The sequence below is a fragment of the Glycine soja genome, chromosome 1 (assembly GCF_004193775.1).
Source record: "Glycine soja cultivar W05 chromosome 1, ASM419377v2, whole genome shotgun sequence".
Lineage (NCBI taxonomy): Eukaryota > Viridiplantae > Streptophyta > Magnoliopsida > Fabales > Fabaceae > Glycine > Glycine soja.
Genome location: NC_041002.1, coordinates 14,525,704 through 14,542,181, shown reverse-complemented (window position 1 = coordinate 14,542,181; position 16,478 = coordinate 14,525,704). Strand labels below are relative to the sequence as shown.

Below are 16,478 nucleotides of genomic sequence, written 5' to 3'. Positions count from 1 at the left end.
CATTATGTTCTAAGTTTGTGTTGAATTTTTATTTTGTTTATTGAATTCTAGATACATTTGTTCATGTATTTTTGTCATTCTTAGCCTATCTTTTGAATTTTGAGTCTAATTCATTAATGTTATTTAGTTCATAACATGTTCTAAATCAATTCCTAGAAGTAGTCTTGTTCTTGAACTTTTTTTTGTTTTCTAAGTTTCCTACATGATGCCTATGATGAAGTTGAGTTGTGGTGCTGAGTTGTGGCTGGATTTGTGAATCAAAATAAGTCTTAAGCTCTCTTGAATTGTCTTATTCAAGATAATTGAGCATAAGCAAACATAAATTGTAACTATCCAAGCCTTAAGAAACATAAACACTACTCTTGATTTCTAGGTTGAAATCGCTGGTGCTGGCAGCTTGAACATATGAACTTGTATAAATTACTGGGAATTGGTCACTACGTTTTTTGAGCTGAACGTTTTACTGAATTTTCTAGACATCTGGACCAAAATTATAAAAAAAGAACCAAGCGATTTGGATTAAAGGAAAAAATAAGAAAAATTTCACAAGTTGGCTGAAAAATCAGTGTCCAGGAAAAAAAAAAGTGAAAGGAAAGTGTGCTTGTTGTTTTGGCTCAAAATTTGCTCTATAATTGGTGCCTATTTTATACCAATCCTAGTTCTAAAATTTCAATTGAAAATTATTGTGAAAACAGGTGCCAAAACTAGAGGTTTCTTGAGTCTTTTTTTTTTTTAGTTTTTCTACTATACTCTATAGCCATTCTAGGTTTCTCTTTGAGTCCTAGCTTGTTTTTTTTGTGCTTTTCATTGCTTTAATTGTTGAATAATCCTTGAAAATTTGTCTTGTTAAAACTCTATTGGTTTAGCTTTCATTTCATTTTTTTTTTGGTCTTTGGTTATTGTTTCTCTCTTTGTTTCCTTGCTTGTGAGTTGCCATATAGGGAATTGGGAAGGAGGATTAGTGCCATATCTTGAAGAATTTGAGTCAAGAAGCAAGGGGGCCAACCACCTTAAGAGCTATTGGAACAAGAAGCACTCCAAATTGAGTGAAACACTAAAAAGAGAATAGCCACCACAATTGAGGACTTTTTTTCTTTGTAATTTTGTAATTGGAAATTTGCTTTGCTTTCAAATTTTGTAACAAAAAGGCCTTTCATTGGAAGTAAGTTGGGAGCCTCCGCTAGGTCACCCTACTTCCATTTGTGTGTAATAATTTTAGGCAATTTTCCCTTAGGATAGTGAGTGTTTTGTTGGGAACCTTAAATGAGGTCATCCGAACACTCTTAGGATCCGCCTAGTTTGCATTTCTAGCACTTTAATTTCTTGCTTAATTTCATAGCTTATTTCCTTTACCCTCCATTGTCAAACCACCTAGATAGCTTGCCTTTTACCAATTAGTTTTTACCTTATCTTTCACACCTCTTTTAGTGTTTATTTTGGCTAGTTTCTTTTACCTTTTTTTCAAACCCCCAACAAGAAAGAACCATAACTTAGGAACCAACATGAGTCTTCATTCTTCATCTAGTGTTAATGGTGAGGGTTCTACTCCTAAGGACCCCTTGTATAAGAAGATATTAGATGAGTTGAGATCCTTTAAGTTGTGGAATGAAAAACAAGAGAGAAAAGGAAAAGGTAAGAAAAGAGTGGAAGAAATAAGTCAAGATGAAAGAGAGAAAATAAAAGAGGAAGAAAGAAGAAAAATAATGAAAGAAATGAAAAGAGAAAAACATGCCTTCTATAGTAGTCATGACTCTTGCAAGAGTTTAAGTGAAGAACTTAGCGACTATTATAGAGGGAGTCATAGTTCACATACTAAACATCACTCCCAAAGAAGAGAAAAGGATAGAAGGCCTCAAGAGGTTAACATTAGCCTCCCATATTTCCATGGAAAAGATAATGTTGAGGCCTACTTAGATTGGGAAATGAAGGTTGAACAACTCTGTGCTTGCCATCATATTAGCGAAGAGAGAAAAGTTCCATTGGCTACCCTTAGCTTTCAAGGGTATGCCCTCTATTGGTGGACTTCCCTTGTTAGGGAATGAAGGATTCATGGGGATCCTCCAGTAGAGTATTGGAATGATCTTAAGAGTGCCCTTAGGAAGAGGCACATTCCCTCCTACTATGAAAGGGAGCTTATGGACAAGCTCCAAAGGCTTAGACAAGGGAGTATGAGTGTTGAAGAATATAGACAACAAATGGAACTACTTTTTTTTAAGAGCTGGACTTAGAGAGGAGGAAAGAACAAGCATAGCTAGGTTCCTTAGTGGGCTTAATATGGAAGTGAGGGACAAGGTTGAACTCCTTCCATATAGGGACCTAGATGAGCTAGTCCAACTTTGTATAAGAGTGGAGCAACAACTTAAAAGAAAGCCTTCTTCAAAATCTTATGGCTCTCAATCTTATCCAAGGAAGGACCAAGCCCATGGAATTTTAGGGGCTACACCTTCAAAACCCAAGGAAGATAAGGGTAAGACCATAGAGAAATACACCCCTAAGACTAGTTCCCAAGAAAGGACTAGCAACATTAAATGCTTCAAATGTCTTGGGAGAGGTCACATTGCCTCTCAATGCCCCACAAAGAAAACCATGATCATGAGGGGTCAAGACATTTATAGTAGTCAAGAGGAGACTACTTCTTGCCCTTCCTCTAGTGGAAGTGAAGATGAAGTAAGGGGTGAAGAGTCTAGTGAGGAAGTCTACCCCCATGAAGAAGGTGACCTCTTAATGGTTAGAAGGCTCCTTGGAGGTCAATCTTGTGATCTATCTCAATCCCAAAGAGAGAACATCTTTCATACAAGATGCAAAATTTTAGATAAAACTTGTTCTCTCATTGTGGATAGTGGATCTTGTTGCAATTGTTGTAGCACAAGATTTGTTTCCAAGTTGAACCTCACTATCATTCCCCACCCAAAACCTTATAAACTTCAATGGCTCAATGAGCAAGGGGAAATGATAGTTAACCAACAAGTGAAGGTACCTTTCTCCATTGGGACATATAAGGATGAAGTTAATTATGATATAGTTCCCATGGAGGCAGGACATGTTCTTTTAGGAAGGCCGTGGCAATTTGTTAGGAAGATCATTTATAATGGCCTAACTAATGAGATTACCCTCACCCATCTTGGCACTAAATTTGTGTTGCATCCTCAAACACCTTCATAGGTGGCCAAAGATCAACTAACTATGAAAGATAAGAGGGATGAGGAAGAAAAATTAGAAAAACAAAAGAAAAAGAAGGATAGTAAGGCCTTGTCTTCAAAGGCCAGGGGGAAGGAAAAAGAGGAAAAGGATTCCTCCAAGAAGATTGTTAAGAAGGAATATTATTTTGCTACAAAAGGTGATATTAAAAGAGCACTCATTCTTAAACAATCTTTCTACCTTCTCCTATCAAGGGAAACATCCCTTAGCACTGCTACAATTCCTACATTTGAGACCTTACCCCCAAAGGTCCAAGAACTCTTACATGAATTTGGTGATATATTTCCCAAAGAGATACCCCCTGGGCTACCTCCTTTAAGGGGAATAGAACACCAAATAGATCTAGTCCCAGGAGCAAGCCTTCCTAATAGGCCAGCCTATAGGACTAACCCTCAGGAGACTAAGGAGATAGAGTCTCAGGTTAAAGAATTGTTGGAGAAGGGCTGGGTCCAAGAGAGCCTAAGCCCATGTGCTGTGCCAGTGTTGTTGGTGCCCAAAAAGGATGGTACATGGAGAATGTGTACAGATTGCAGGGCCATCAACAACATCACTGTAAAGTATAGGCACCCCATTCCTAGACTTGATGATTTGCTTGATGAGTTGCATGGTGCCAATATCTTTTCTAAAATTGATCTTAAAAGTGGTTATCACCAAATCAGGATGAAAAAGGGTGATGAGTGGAAAACCGCTTTCAAGACCAAGTTTGGTTTGTATGAATGGCTAGTGATGCCTTTTGGGCTCACTAATGCACCAAGCACCTTTATGAGGCTTATGCATCATGTCTTAAGGGATTTCATAGGTAGATTTGTAGTTGTTTATTTTGATGATATTTTAGTGTACAGTAGGAGCCTAGATGATCACTTAGGACATCTCAGGCAAGTTCTTTCAGTCCTTAGGAAAAACACCCTCTATGCAAATATAGAGAAGTGTACCTTTTGTGTAGATAATATAGTCTTCTTAGGTTTTGTAGTTGGTAGAAATGGGGTCCAAGTGGACCCTGAGAAAATCAAGGCCATCCAAGAATGGCCCACCCCAAAAAGTGTGGGAGATATTAGGAGCTTCCATGGGTTAGCAAGCTTCTATAGAAGGTTCGTTCCTAATTTCTCTACAATTGCATCACCTCTCAATGAGATGGTGAAGAAGAATATGGCATTTACTTAGGGTGAAAAACAAGAGCAAGCCTTTGCTTTGCTCAAAGAAAAGCTTACTAAGGCACCTGTTCTAGCTCTTTCTGACTTTTCTAAAACTTTTGAGCTAGAATGTGATGCCTCTGGAGTGGGAGTTGGAGCTGTATTGTTACAAGGTGGGCACCCTATTGCTTATTTTTGTAAAAAACTTCATAGTGCCACCCTTAACTACCCCACTTATGATAAAGAGCTTTATGCCTTAATAAGAGCCCTCCAAACTTGGGAACATTACCTTGTTTCCAAGGAATTTGTCATTCATAGTAATCATCAATCACTTAAGTACATTAGAGGGCAAAGCAAGTTAAACAAGAGGCATGCAAAATGGGTAGAGTACCTAGAGAAATTTCCATATGTTATCAAATACAAAAAGGGAAAATCAAATGTGGTAGCTGATGCCCTCTCTAGGAGACACACATTGTTTTGCTCCCTAGGAGCTCAAATTTTAGGATTTGATAATATTAGGGACTTGTATGCTTTAGATGAACATTTCTCTCTCATTTACGATAGTTGTCGGAAAAAGGCCCAAGATGGATTCTATTTGGCTGAGGGGTATTTGTTCAAAGAGGGAAAGCTTTGCATACCCCAAGGATCCATTAGGAAATTACTTGTGAAAGAGAGCCATGAGGGTGGGCTCATGGGCCACTTTGGGATAGACAAGACCCTTGTCTTACTCAATGAAAAGTTTTATTGGCCCCATATGAAGAAAGATGTCCATAAGCATTGCACTAGATGTGTGGCTTGTTTACAAGCCAAGTCTAGGGTGATGCCTTATGGGCTATACACACCCTTACTCATCCCATCTGCACCTTGGGTAGACATTAGTATGGATTTTGTCCTTGGGCTTCCTAGAACCCAAAGAGGTGTAGACTCTATCTTTTTGGTGGTGGATAGGTTTAGCAAGATGGCACACTTTATACCATGCCACAAGGTGGATGATGCTTCCCATATCTCAAAACTCTTTTTTAGGGAAGTTGTGAGACTCCATGGTTTGCCTAGGACCATTGTGTCAGATAGAGATGCTAAGTTCCTTAGCCACTTTTGGAAAACCCTATGGGCTAAGCTAGGAACTAAACTTCTTTTCTCTACCACTTGTCATCCACAAACTGATGGGCAAATAGAGGTAGTGAATAGGTCTTTATCCACCCTTTTAAGGGTTCTTTTGAAAGGCAACCATAAGTCTTGGGATGAGTATCTTCCTCATGTAGAATTTGCCTACAATAGGGGGGGGGGGTTCATAGAACCACCAAGCAGTCCCCTTTTGAGGTTGTCTATGGGTTCAATCCCCTAACACCGTTAGACCTCATTCCCCTCCCACTAGACACTTCTTTTATACATAAAGAAGGGGAATCTAGGTCAGAGTTTGTAAAGAAGTTGCATGAGAGGGTTAAGAACCAAATAGAGAACCAAACAAAGGTGTATTCAACTAAAGGCAATAGAGGAAGAAAAGAGCTAGTTCTTAATAAGGGTGACTGGGTTTGGCTCCATCTTAGGAAGGATAGATTCCCTACTAAAAGAAAATCCAAGCTTAGCCCTAGAGGGGATGGACCTTTTCAGGTTTTGGAGAGGATCAATAACAATGCCTATAGGTTGGACCTCCCAGAAGAGTAAGGAGTCTGCACCACTTTTAACATTTCTGATTTAATTCCTTTTGTAGGTGGAGCTAATATTGAGGAGGAGGAACTAACAGATTTGAGGTCAAATCCTTTTCAAGGGGAAGGGGATGATGCAATCCTCCCTAGGAAGGGACCAGCCACTAGAGCCATGAGCAAGAGGCTCCAAGAGGATTGGGCTAGAGCTACTGAAGAAGGCCCTAGGGTTCTCATGAACCTCAGGGTAGATTTCTGAGCCCATGGGCCAAGTTTGGGTCCAATTCTCTTTGTACACATTAGACTAGGATGTCATTATATTTGATCCTTGTATTTAGGGCTCCATATTGTAGGTAGGGTACCCTAGAAATATAGGATTCTTCAGACCTTGTATTTTAGGGCACCTAGACTAGTTTTTGTATTAGGGGTAGTTTTGTAATTTCACATGCACTAAGTGAATATTTGATGTGTGTGGTTGGAAATAAATTTAATTGAATTGGTAGAAGCCCAATCCAATTAAATTTTAGAGGGGGAGGTGAGCATTTGCTTACTACATCCCATTGCCACATCATATAGTCACACTTTGTGCATGTCCTTCATGCTTTACATGCCTCATGACACCTAAGCACACTTAGTGGAGAATGTTGGAATTGATCTTGGATTAGTGGACTGAACCATAACTAAAATTCACTAATCATAATTAGTGAAATTTTGGCTCCACAAATTCAATTTCAAATTCAAGTGAAATTTGAATTGAAATTCAAAATTCCCTCCAATTTTGTGTGACACTTAGGCTATAAATAGAGCTTACAAGCTCCAATGGAGCTTACATCAATGGATTCCTTTGCTTCTAGGAAGATTAATGGCAGCGGAATGAAGAAGGAAGAGAGAGAGGAGACGCCACTTCAAGGAGAAGATGAGTCTAGAAGAAGCTCACCACCATAGGAGGTCATGAATGCACACACATGACCTCTATTTATAACCTAAGTGTCACACAAAATTGGAGGGAAATTTGAATTTCAATTCAAATTTCACTTGAATTTGAAATTGAATTTGTGGAGCCAAACTTTGGAGCCAAAATTTCACTAATTATGATTAGTGAATTTTAGTTATGGTTCAGCCCACTAATTCAAGATCAATTCCAACATTCTCCACTAAGTGTGCTTAGATGTCATGAGGCATGTAAAGCATGAAGAACATGCACAAAGTGTGACTATATGATGTGGCAATGGGGTGTAGTAAGAAAATGCTCACCTCCCCCTCTAAAATTTAATTGGATTGGGCTTCAACCAATTCAATTAAATTTATTTCCAAACACACACATCAAATATTCACTTAGTGCATGTGAAATTACAAAACTACCCCTAATACAAAAACTAGTCTAGGTGCCCTTAAATACAAGGGCTGAAAAATCCTATATTTCTAGGGTACCCTACCTACAATATGGAGCCCTAAATACAAGGATCAAATATAATGACATCCTATTCTAATATGTACAAAGAGAATTGGACCCAAACTTGGCCCATGGGCTCAGAAATCTACCCTGAGGTTCATGAGAACCCTAGGGCCTTCTTCAGCAGCTCTAGCCCAATCCGCTTGGAGCCTTTTGTTCATGGCTCTAGTGACTGGTCCCTTCCTAGGGAGGATTGCATTAGTTCGGGCTGTTTTCATAAATGGTATGCCTAAAATAATTGGAACTGAACCATGGGAAAATCCCTCTTTCATATCAAGAACATAAAAATCAGCAGGAAAAATAAGTTCGCCAACCCGAACCAACACATCCTCTATGAAATCTGTGGGGCGAGCAATACTTCTATTTGCCAATTGAATCACCACAACTGTAGGTTGCATAGGTCCAAGAGATAAAGAATTGAAAATGGACAGAGGCATCACACTAAATAATGCTCCTAGATCTAGCATGGCATTCTCAAATTTGTTGTTCCCAATAATGCAAGGTCTACAGAAAGTACCTGGGTCCTTACATTTCTCAGGAATGTGAGGAACAAATTTACCTATCAATGCTGACACATTTCTGCCAATGCTAATCCTTTCATTGCCTTTGAGCCTCCTTTTGTGGGTGCACAGCTCTTTTAGAAACTTGGCATATCTTGGAATTTTCTTGATGGCATCTAGCAGAGGTATGTTCACTTCTACTTTCTTGAAGGTCTTCAAGATCTCCTTATCCACTTCTTCCATATTTTTGTTTGGAATTGCTCTAGGTGGAAATGGAAAAGGGATAGGAGGCTACAGCAAGTCAGAACTACTAGAAGAAGGTCCACCTGCATGAAAATTTTTGTTAGCTCCCTCATGATCAGGAAGCTTTCTCTTTTGTGCAGCTAGCTCATCCTCTTTTTTAGGTGTAGAATGAAGCTTGATAGGTTCAGGTGTAGGTGTTGGTACTGGTGGAGGCTCTTGTCTCTTGCTGAAATTGCATATTCTAGATGGTCATTTGCCTCACTAACTCCTCTAAGGAAGGTTGAGAAGGGGCCTCAGTTGCTTGTTGTCTTTGTTGTTGATGTTGCTGCATTGGAGGAGGAACATTTGGCCTGCTTGGACCAGCAACATTCTAGAAGGGAGGGACAGGTTGTTGTTGTTGTGGAGGATTTGCCCATCTCAGATTTGGATGTTTCCTCCAACCTGGATTGGATCTGCTGTTTGAAAGATCATAATTATTCTGCTGTTGTTGGTTTTGTTGCTGAGGGGGTCTATAATAAATGTTTGCAGCATAGGCTTCAGGTTGCTCATTGACTCTAGATTGCTGCAAAGAAGGATAGAGATCTGTATGGTGATCAACAGAAGAACATAGACCATAGGTTGCAGATGCAGATTTCTGATTTCTGATTTATGGCAACAGTAATAGGTGCAGATGCAGATTTTTGATTTATGGCAAGCTGAGTTACTAGGTTGACCAAGGCATCAAGTTTTCCCTCAAGCTTCTTATTTTCAGCAGATGAAGATGAATCTGTGGCCACATCATGGACTCCTCTAAGGACAATAGCATCATTTATTGTACTGAATTGTTGGGAGTTGGAAGCCATCTTTTCAATCAGATTCCTAGCCTCAACAGAAGTCATATCACCAAGAGCTCCACCACTGGCAGCATCAATCAGACTCCTCTCCATGTTGCTAAGTCCCTCATAAAATATTGCAGAAGGAGTTGCTCAGCAATCTGGTGATGAGGACAACTTGCACACAATTTCTTGAATCTTTCCCAGTACTCATACAAGCTCTCTCCACTAAGATGCCTGATGCCTAAAATGTCTTTTCTGATGGCAGTGGTCCTAGATGCAGGGAAGAATTTCTCCAAGAACACCCTCTTAAGGTCATCCCAGCTGGTAATGGACCTGGGAGCAAGGTAGTACAACCAATCTTTTGCCACGCCCTCTAGAAAATGAGAAAAAACCTTTAGAAAGATATGATCTTCCTGGACATCAGGGGGCTTCATGGTGGAACAAAAAATATGGAAATCCTTAAGATGCTTATGAGGATCTTCACCTGCAAGACCATGAAACTTGGGCAGCAAGTGTATTAGTCCAGTCTTGAGAACATATGGAACATCCTCATCAGGATATTGAATGCACAAGCTTTCATAAGTGAAGTCAGGTGCAACCATCTCCCTAAGAGTCCTCTCACGAGGTGGAGATTCAACCATGTTTTCAGTATGAAAATTAGCAGCCGAATGCTCAAAATCAGAATGTTCAGAATCACCAGCAACATAATGCTCAGAATACACAGAATGCTCAGAATGCTCAAAATGCACAAAATGATCTGGATGCACACTATGCCTAACTAATCTATGAAATATTGTATCTATTTCAGGATCAAAGGGTTGTAAATCACCTGGATTGCCCCTAGTCATGCACTATATGCAGCAAATCATGTATCTCTCAAACAAGCACCAAAACTAGGGGTAAAACTACAACTATACTCAAACCCAAATGAGCTGAAAATTTGTGAGCAACACCCTAAAATCATGAAAATATAGCACAAAAATTGTCAGACAAAAATTCAAAGTCTAACTATGAAAATTGCCTAAGAAAAGTTTAGAAAAATAGGACAATAATACTTAAAAAATAAAAAAACTTAGTAAATAGCTGATTTTATAAGTTCTGAGAACCGCAACCGGCGCTAGCAAGCTGGGACGGCATGGGAAATTTTTTTTACCCCAAATGCATATATAATAATAGTCATTCTGATAACCAGAGCAAAAGTTATGGCCGTTTTAAGTTTTGCTGAAAACAAGTTCCCAAATTTTTTGTATCTCTCAAATTCAGCCGCACCAAGTGCTTCCGGTATTTTTCACACAAAATATGGATCAAAAGAAACTACCACACAAAAAATCAGCCAAAAATAACAACTCTAGATATCAAAACAAAAATCGCCAATTAATTAGAAAATACTAACACTGTTCACAACACTACACAACACTACACTAAACAGGGGGGACCACAAAATTTCACCCCTAAACAGGGGACACGACTGAAAAGCAAAACAGAACACTACACAAACAACACTAAAAAACAGAACATAATTATGAATTATGAACCTTTGGACCACTACTCCCCGGCAACGGTGCCAAATTTGATCGGGGCTGTACCCGAATCAAATAAATATTAAAATGCAGTATCTAGGAAGTGATCCTAGCTCGTCTCCTAGTGAGCAATGATCAAACAAACGTTCATAACATGTAATAATAAAATAGTAACGAATTGGGGGGGGGGTGTTTGTTTTTGTAATTTAAACAACAAGCAAACTTGAATTAAAAAAATAACAGAACTAAAACATGTTGTTTCCCCTTGATTCAAAAGCAAGTCTCTTATCCCTAATCAGTTCAACCACTTAATCCAGCCCAAAATTAATTTACTAAGCGAAAATTAACACAAGGCTGTCATTATGTGATTAAGCAACACATACACCAATTAATTCCTCTCACATGTTCATTAAGCATGAACGTTAATAAAGCACAGAGACAATTAATCAAGCATTAAGCATGGATGGATTAATATCAACAACAAACACAAAATTATTGGTGAAGGGGAAAAACTGATTAGAATTAAATGTTAATAACAAAACCTCAAAGAGAGTTATGCTTAATCCTCAAGAGAAAACAACATTAGAGATTCAACCTTCCATTAACAATAGAAACGAAATACTGAACTGGAACTAATTGCAACACAAAAACGAAATTGAATCTACAAATAGAAACCGAAAATGAAATTGCAATTGGAAACGAAATGCATAAACAAATAGGAAATCAAAGGTAGAGAACGAACTGAGTTAGAAGACAGAAATGAAAACGAAACTGGAATTAAAAGCAGAAAACAAAACTAGAATTTGCTACGTGAATAGTACCATGCGTGAACAATAACCCTAAAAACTGAAAATGAAACCCTACAAAATCTCTCTGCCTCTGTGAATAGTGACCAGCTGATCGAGGCCGTACCCGAATCAAATAAACATTAAAAATGCAGTATCTAGGAAGTGATCCTAGGTCGTCTCCTAACGAGCAATGGTCAACCAAACGTTCATAACATATAGTAATATAACAGTAATGAATTGGGGGCTAATACCAGGAATGTCTGCTAAAGTCCATCCAATGGCTTTCTTGCGCTTCTTGAGCACTAGCAACAACTTCTCCTCTTGCTCAGCAGCAAGGGAGGCAGAGATGATCACTGGAAATTTTTCCTTGTCCTCCAAGTAAGCATACTTGAGGGTTGCTGGTAACGACTTCAACTCTGGTGAGGGTGGTGGCTGAACAGTGGGAGGAACCAGGGTAGGAGAAGAGGAAGGTTCCTCAGCCTGTACCTCATAAAGCATGTCAGAAGTATATGTACTTCCTGTAACATGGTTAGTGCATTCTGACTCTAAAAAATCAACATCAAGAGGTACAACACCCAGAAAATCAGAACCAGACTCAAATTCACTCTCAGCATAAAAATCAGATACAGGATCAAATTCAAACTCAGATTCAGATTCAATGCATAAGGAATGACAAGTATGCAGATCAGATAAAAATGGATGTTTTCTACCATGAAGAACAGAATCAAAATCAAACATATAATCATCAACAATCTGATCAATTATCTCAGCACAAAAAATAGAATGATCCTCAGATGGATGTTTCATGGCATCAAGAATGTTAAAATGAACAACAATATCACGTAATTCCATAGACAATGTGCCAGCATAAAACATCTATCTTGGTTCGGGCTATTTTCATAAATGGCCTGCCTAAAATAATGTGAACTGGACCATGTGAAAATCCCTCTTCCATATTAAGAACATAAAAATCAACAGGAAAAATAAGTTCGCCAACCCGAACCAGCGCATCCTCTATGAAACCTGCAGGGTAAGCGACACTTCTATTTGCCAAATGAATCACCACATCTGTAGATTGCAAAGGTCCAAGAGATAAATAATTGAAAATGCACAAAGGCATGACACTAACTGATGCTCCTAGATTTAGCATGACATTCTCAAATTTACTGTTCCCAATAATGCAAGGTATACAAAAAGTACTTGGGTCCTTACATTTATCAGGAATGTGAGGAACAAATTTACCTATCAATGCTGGCACATTTCTGCCCATGCTAATCCTTTCATTGCCTTTGAGCTTCCTTTTATGGGTGCACAACTCCTATAGAAACTTGGCATATCTTAGAATCTGCTTGATGGCATCTAGCAGAGGTATGTTTACCTCTAGTTTCCTGAAGGTCTCCAAGATCTCCTTTTCCACTTCTTCCATTTTTTTTTGTTTGGAATTGCTCTAGGTGGAAATGGAAGAGAGATGGGAGGTTGTTGCAAGTCAGAATTACTAGAAGAAGGTCCACTTGCATGAAATTTTTTTTTAGGAAGCTTTCTCTTTTGTGCAACTATTTCATCCTTTTTTCAGGTGTAGAATGAAGCTTGACAGGTTAAGGTGTAGCTGCTGCTACTGGTGGAGGCATTTCAAATTGCTTGCCAGACCTCAAGGTGATGGCACTAACATTTCTTGGATTCTGCATAGTTTTTGAAGGCAATTTGTCAAAATTTTGGGACTGAGCTTGGTTTAACTGAGTAGCCATCTGCCCCATCTGATTTGTTAGACTCTGAATGAAGGCTCTTGTCTCTTGCTGAAATTGCATATTCTGGGTGGTCGCTTGTCTCACTAACTTTTCTAAGGAAGGTTGAGGAGGAGCCTCAGTTGCTTGTTGTCTTTGTTGTTGTTGCTGCTGCTGGTGCATTGGAGGAGGAACATATGGCTTGCTTCGACCAGCAGCATTCTGGAAGGTAGGGACAGGCTGTTGTTATTGTGGAGGATTTGCCCATCTTAGATTTGGATGATTCCTCCAACCTGGATTGTATGTGTTGCTTGAAAGATCATAATTAGTCTGTTGTTGTTGATTTTGTTGCTGAGGGGGTATATTATAAATGTTTGTAGCATAAGCCTCAGGTTGCTCATTGACTCCAGATTGCTGCAAAGAAGGACAAATATCTGTATGGTGATTTGTAGAACAACATAGACCACAAACTCTTGCAATATGTGCAGATGCAGATTTCTGATTCATAGCAAGCTGAGTTACTAGGTTGGCCAAGGCATCAAGTTTTCCCTCAAGCTTTTTATTTTCAGCAGATGAAGATGAATCTGTGGCCACCTCATGGACTCCTCTAAGGACAATAGCATCATTTCTTGCACTGAATTGTTGGGAGTTGGGAGCCATCTTCTCAATCAAATTCCTAGCCTCAGCAGGCGTCATATCACCAAGGGCTCCACCACTGGCAGCATCAATCATACTCCTCTCCATGTTGCTCAATCCCTTATAGGAATATTGCAGAAGGAGTTGGTCATAAATCTGGTGGTGAGGACAACTTGCACACAATTTCTTGAATCTTTCCTAATACTCATACAAGCTCTCTCCACTAAGTTGCCTGATACCTGAAATGTCTTTTCTAATGGCAGTGGTCCTAGATGCAGGGAAGAATTTCTCCAAGAACACCCTCTTAAGGTCATCCCAGCTGGAGATGGATCTGGGAGCAAGGTAGTACAACCAATCTTTTTTGCCACTCCTTCTAGAGAATGGGGAAAAGCCTTTAAAAAGATATGATCTTCCTGGACATCAGGGGGCTTCATGGTGGAACAAACAATATAGAACTCCTTAAGATGCTTATGAGGATCTTCACCTGCAAGACCATGAAACTTGGGCAGCAAATGTATTAGTCCAGTCTTGAGAACATATGGAACACCCTCATCAGGATATTGAATGCACAAGCTTTCATAAGTGAAGTCAGGTGCAGCCATCTCCCTAAGAGTCCTCTCATGAGGTGGAGGTTGAGCCATGTTCTTATTATGAAAATTAGTAGTCAAATGCTCAAAATCAGAATATTCAGAATCACCAGCAACAGAATACTCAGAATGCTTACAATGCACAGAATGATCAAGATGCACACTATGCCTAACTAATCTATGAAAGGTTCTATCTATTTCAGGATCAAAGGGTTGTAAATCACCTGGATTGCCCCTAGTCATGCACTATATGCAACAAATCATGTATCTCTCAACAAGCACCAAACAATTGGGTAAAACTAGAGCTATACTCAAACGATATCCAAATGAGTTGAAATTTTTGTGAGAAACACCCTAAAATCATGAAAATATAGCACAAAAAATTTCAAACAAAAATCCAAAGTCTAACTGTGAAAACTACCTAAGCAAATTTTAGAAAAATAGGACAATAATAATTGAAAAAAAAAGCTTAGTAAACGTCTAATTTTTTGAGTTTGGGTGACCCCAAGCCGGTTGTCACAATATGGGAAATTTTTTTCTACCCCAAATTCATATATAATAATAGTCATTCTAATACCCGGAGCAAAAGTTATGGCCGTTTTAAGTTTTGCTAAAAACAAGTTCCCAAAATTTTTGTCTCTCTCAAATACTGCCACACCAAGTGCTCCTGGTATTTTTCGCACAAAATAGGGATGAAAAGAAACCACCACACAAAAAATCAACTAAAAATAACAACTCTAACTATCAAAACAAAAATCGCCAATTAAATTGCAAAATCAGTCCCTAATCACTGTTGACAGCAAAACACAAAACTAAAACAGTCGCTAAAACAGTCGCTAAATAGGGAACGTGATTGAAATGCAAAATAGAACGCTACTCAAAACAAAACAACACACACTCACAACCTAAACGACAATGCTACACACAAAAAAACTAAACACTATTATGAACCTTTGGCCCATTGCTCCCCAGCAACGACACCAAATTTGATCGAGACCGTACCCGAATAAAATAAACATTAAAAATGCAGTATCTAGGAAGTGATCCTAGGTCGTCTCCCAACGAGCAATGATCAACCAAACGTTCATAACAGATAGTAATAAAATAGTAACGAATTGGGGGGGGGGGGTTGTTTGTTTTGTAAATTAAACCGCAAGCAAATTTGAATTAAAGAAATAACAGAATTAAAACATGTTGTTCCCCCTTGGTTCACAAGCAAGTCTCTTATCCTAGGCGAGGATTTATCCCTAATCAATTCAACCACTTAATCCAACCCTAAAATTATTCTCCTCTCCCTAAAACTCTCTAAACTAAAACCCTGGTACTGTTATATAGGTCCTCAGCCCCAAAGCTTACAAATCTGTTTTAAGTCCAAGCCCATAAATGAAATAAAATAAAATCTGGACAAGATAAGATAAGATTGGATGAAATAAAATCTGGACGAAATAAAATCTAGATGAAATAAAATCTGGATAAGATAAGATTCGATAAAATAAAATTGTCTACTCTCTTCAAGTCCAAGCTCAATTCCGGATTCAAGCCCAATTGCTTATAATTCTCCTGAAATTAAATTAAAAACACAAATTTAGTCAAGTAAGCCCAAATGATAAAACTTCATAATTAATTTGATAATTAAGGCTAATCAGTAATTAAAATGGTGACAAAAAGGGTTAAGAAATAGGAGAAAATAATGACACATCACCAGCCACCCTTAAAACCCTAGTTGCTGGGCTCACTAAAGGTCATTAGGTCTGGTGGCCCAATTACAAAAATACAGCCAAAAAATGAAATAAAATAAAATTGGATGACAAATAAAATTGTTTGCTCTCTTCAAGTCCAAGCCGGTTCAGCCCAATTCTAGATCCAAGCCCAATTGCTTATAATTCTCCTGAAATTAAATTAAAACACAGAATTAGTCATGTAGGCCCAAATGATAAAACTGCATAATTAATTTGACAGTTAAGGCTAATTAGTAATTAAAATGGTGATAGAAAGGGGTAAGAAATAGGAAAAAATAATGACACATCAATTATACTTAAAGCATAAGTCTTATAAATTCATATAACAAAAAATCTCATAATAACCATCACCATTAACCATCCCATCAAGATTCAATCATTATACATCATCACCACCATAATTCATCCATCAAACATCATCATTAGTCAATCAATCATGGACACAAATGAAAAACTCTACTCCATGGATATTTACACTACATGAACAGTTAACCTAAGAACATCC

At 38.5% G+C, this 16,478-nt stretch overlaps 1 non-coding gene across 1 annotated transcript; it reads left to right on the top strand.

The window, feature by feature from the left end:
* The first annotated feature begins 13,801 nt into the window (after positions 1–13,801).
* Positions 13,802–13,908, top strand: LOC114368564. The gene has a single exon (XR_003657361.1). It is a non-coding gene; the product is annotated as a small nucleolar RNA R71 (small nucleolar RNA).
* Positions 13,909–16,478: the final 2,570 nt, after the last annotated feature.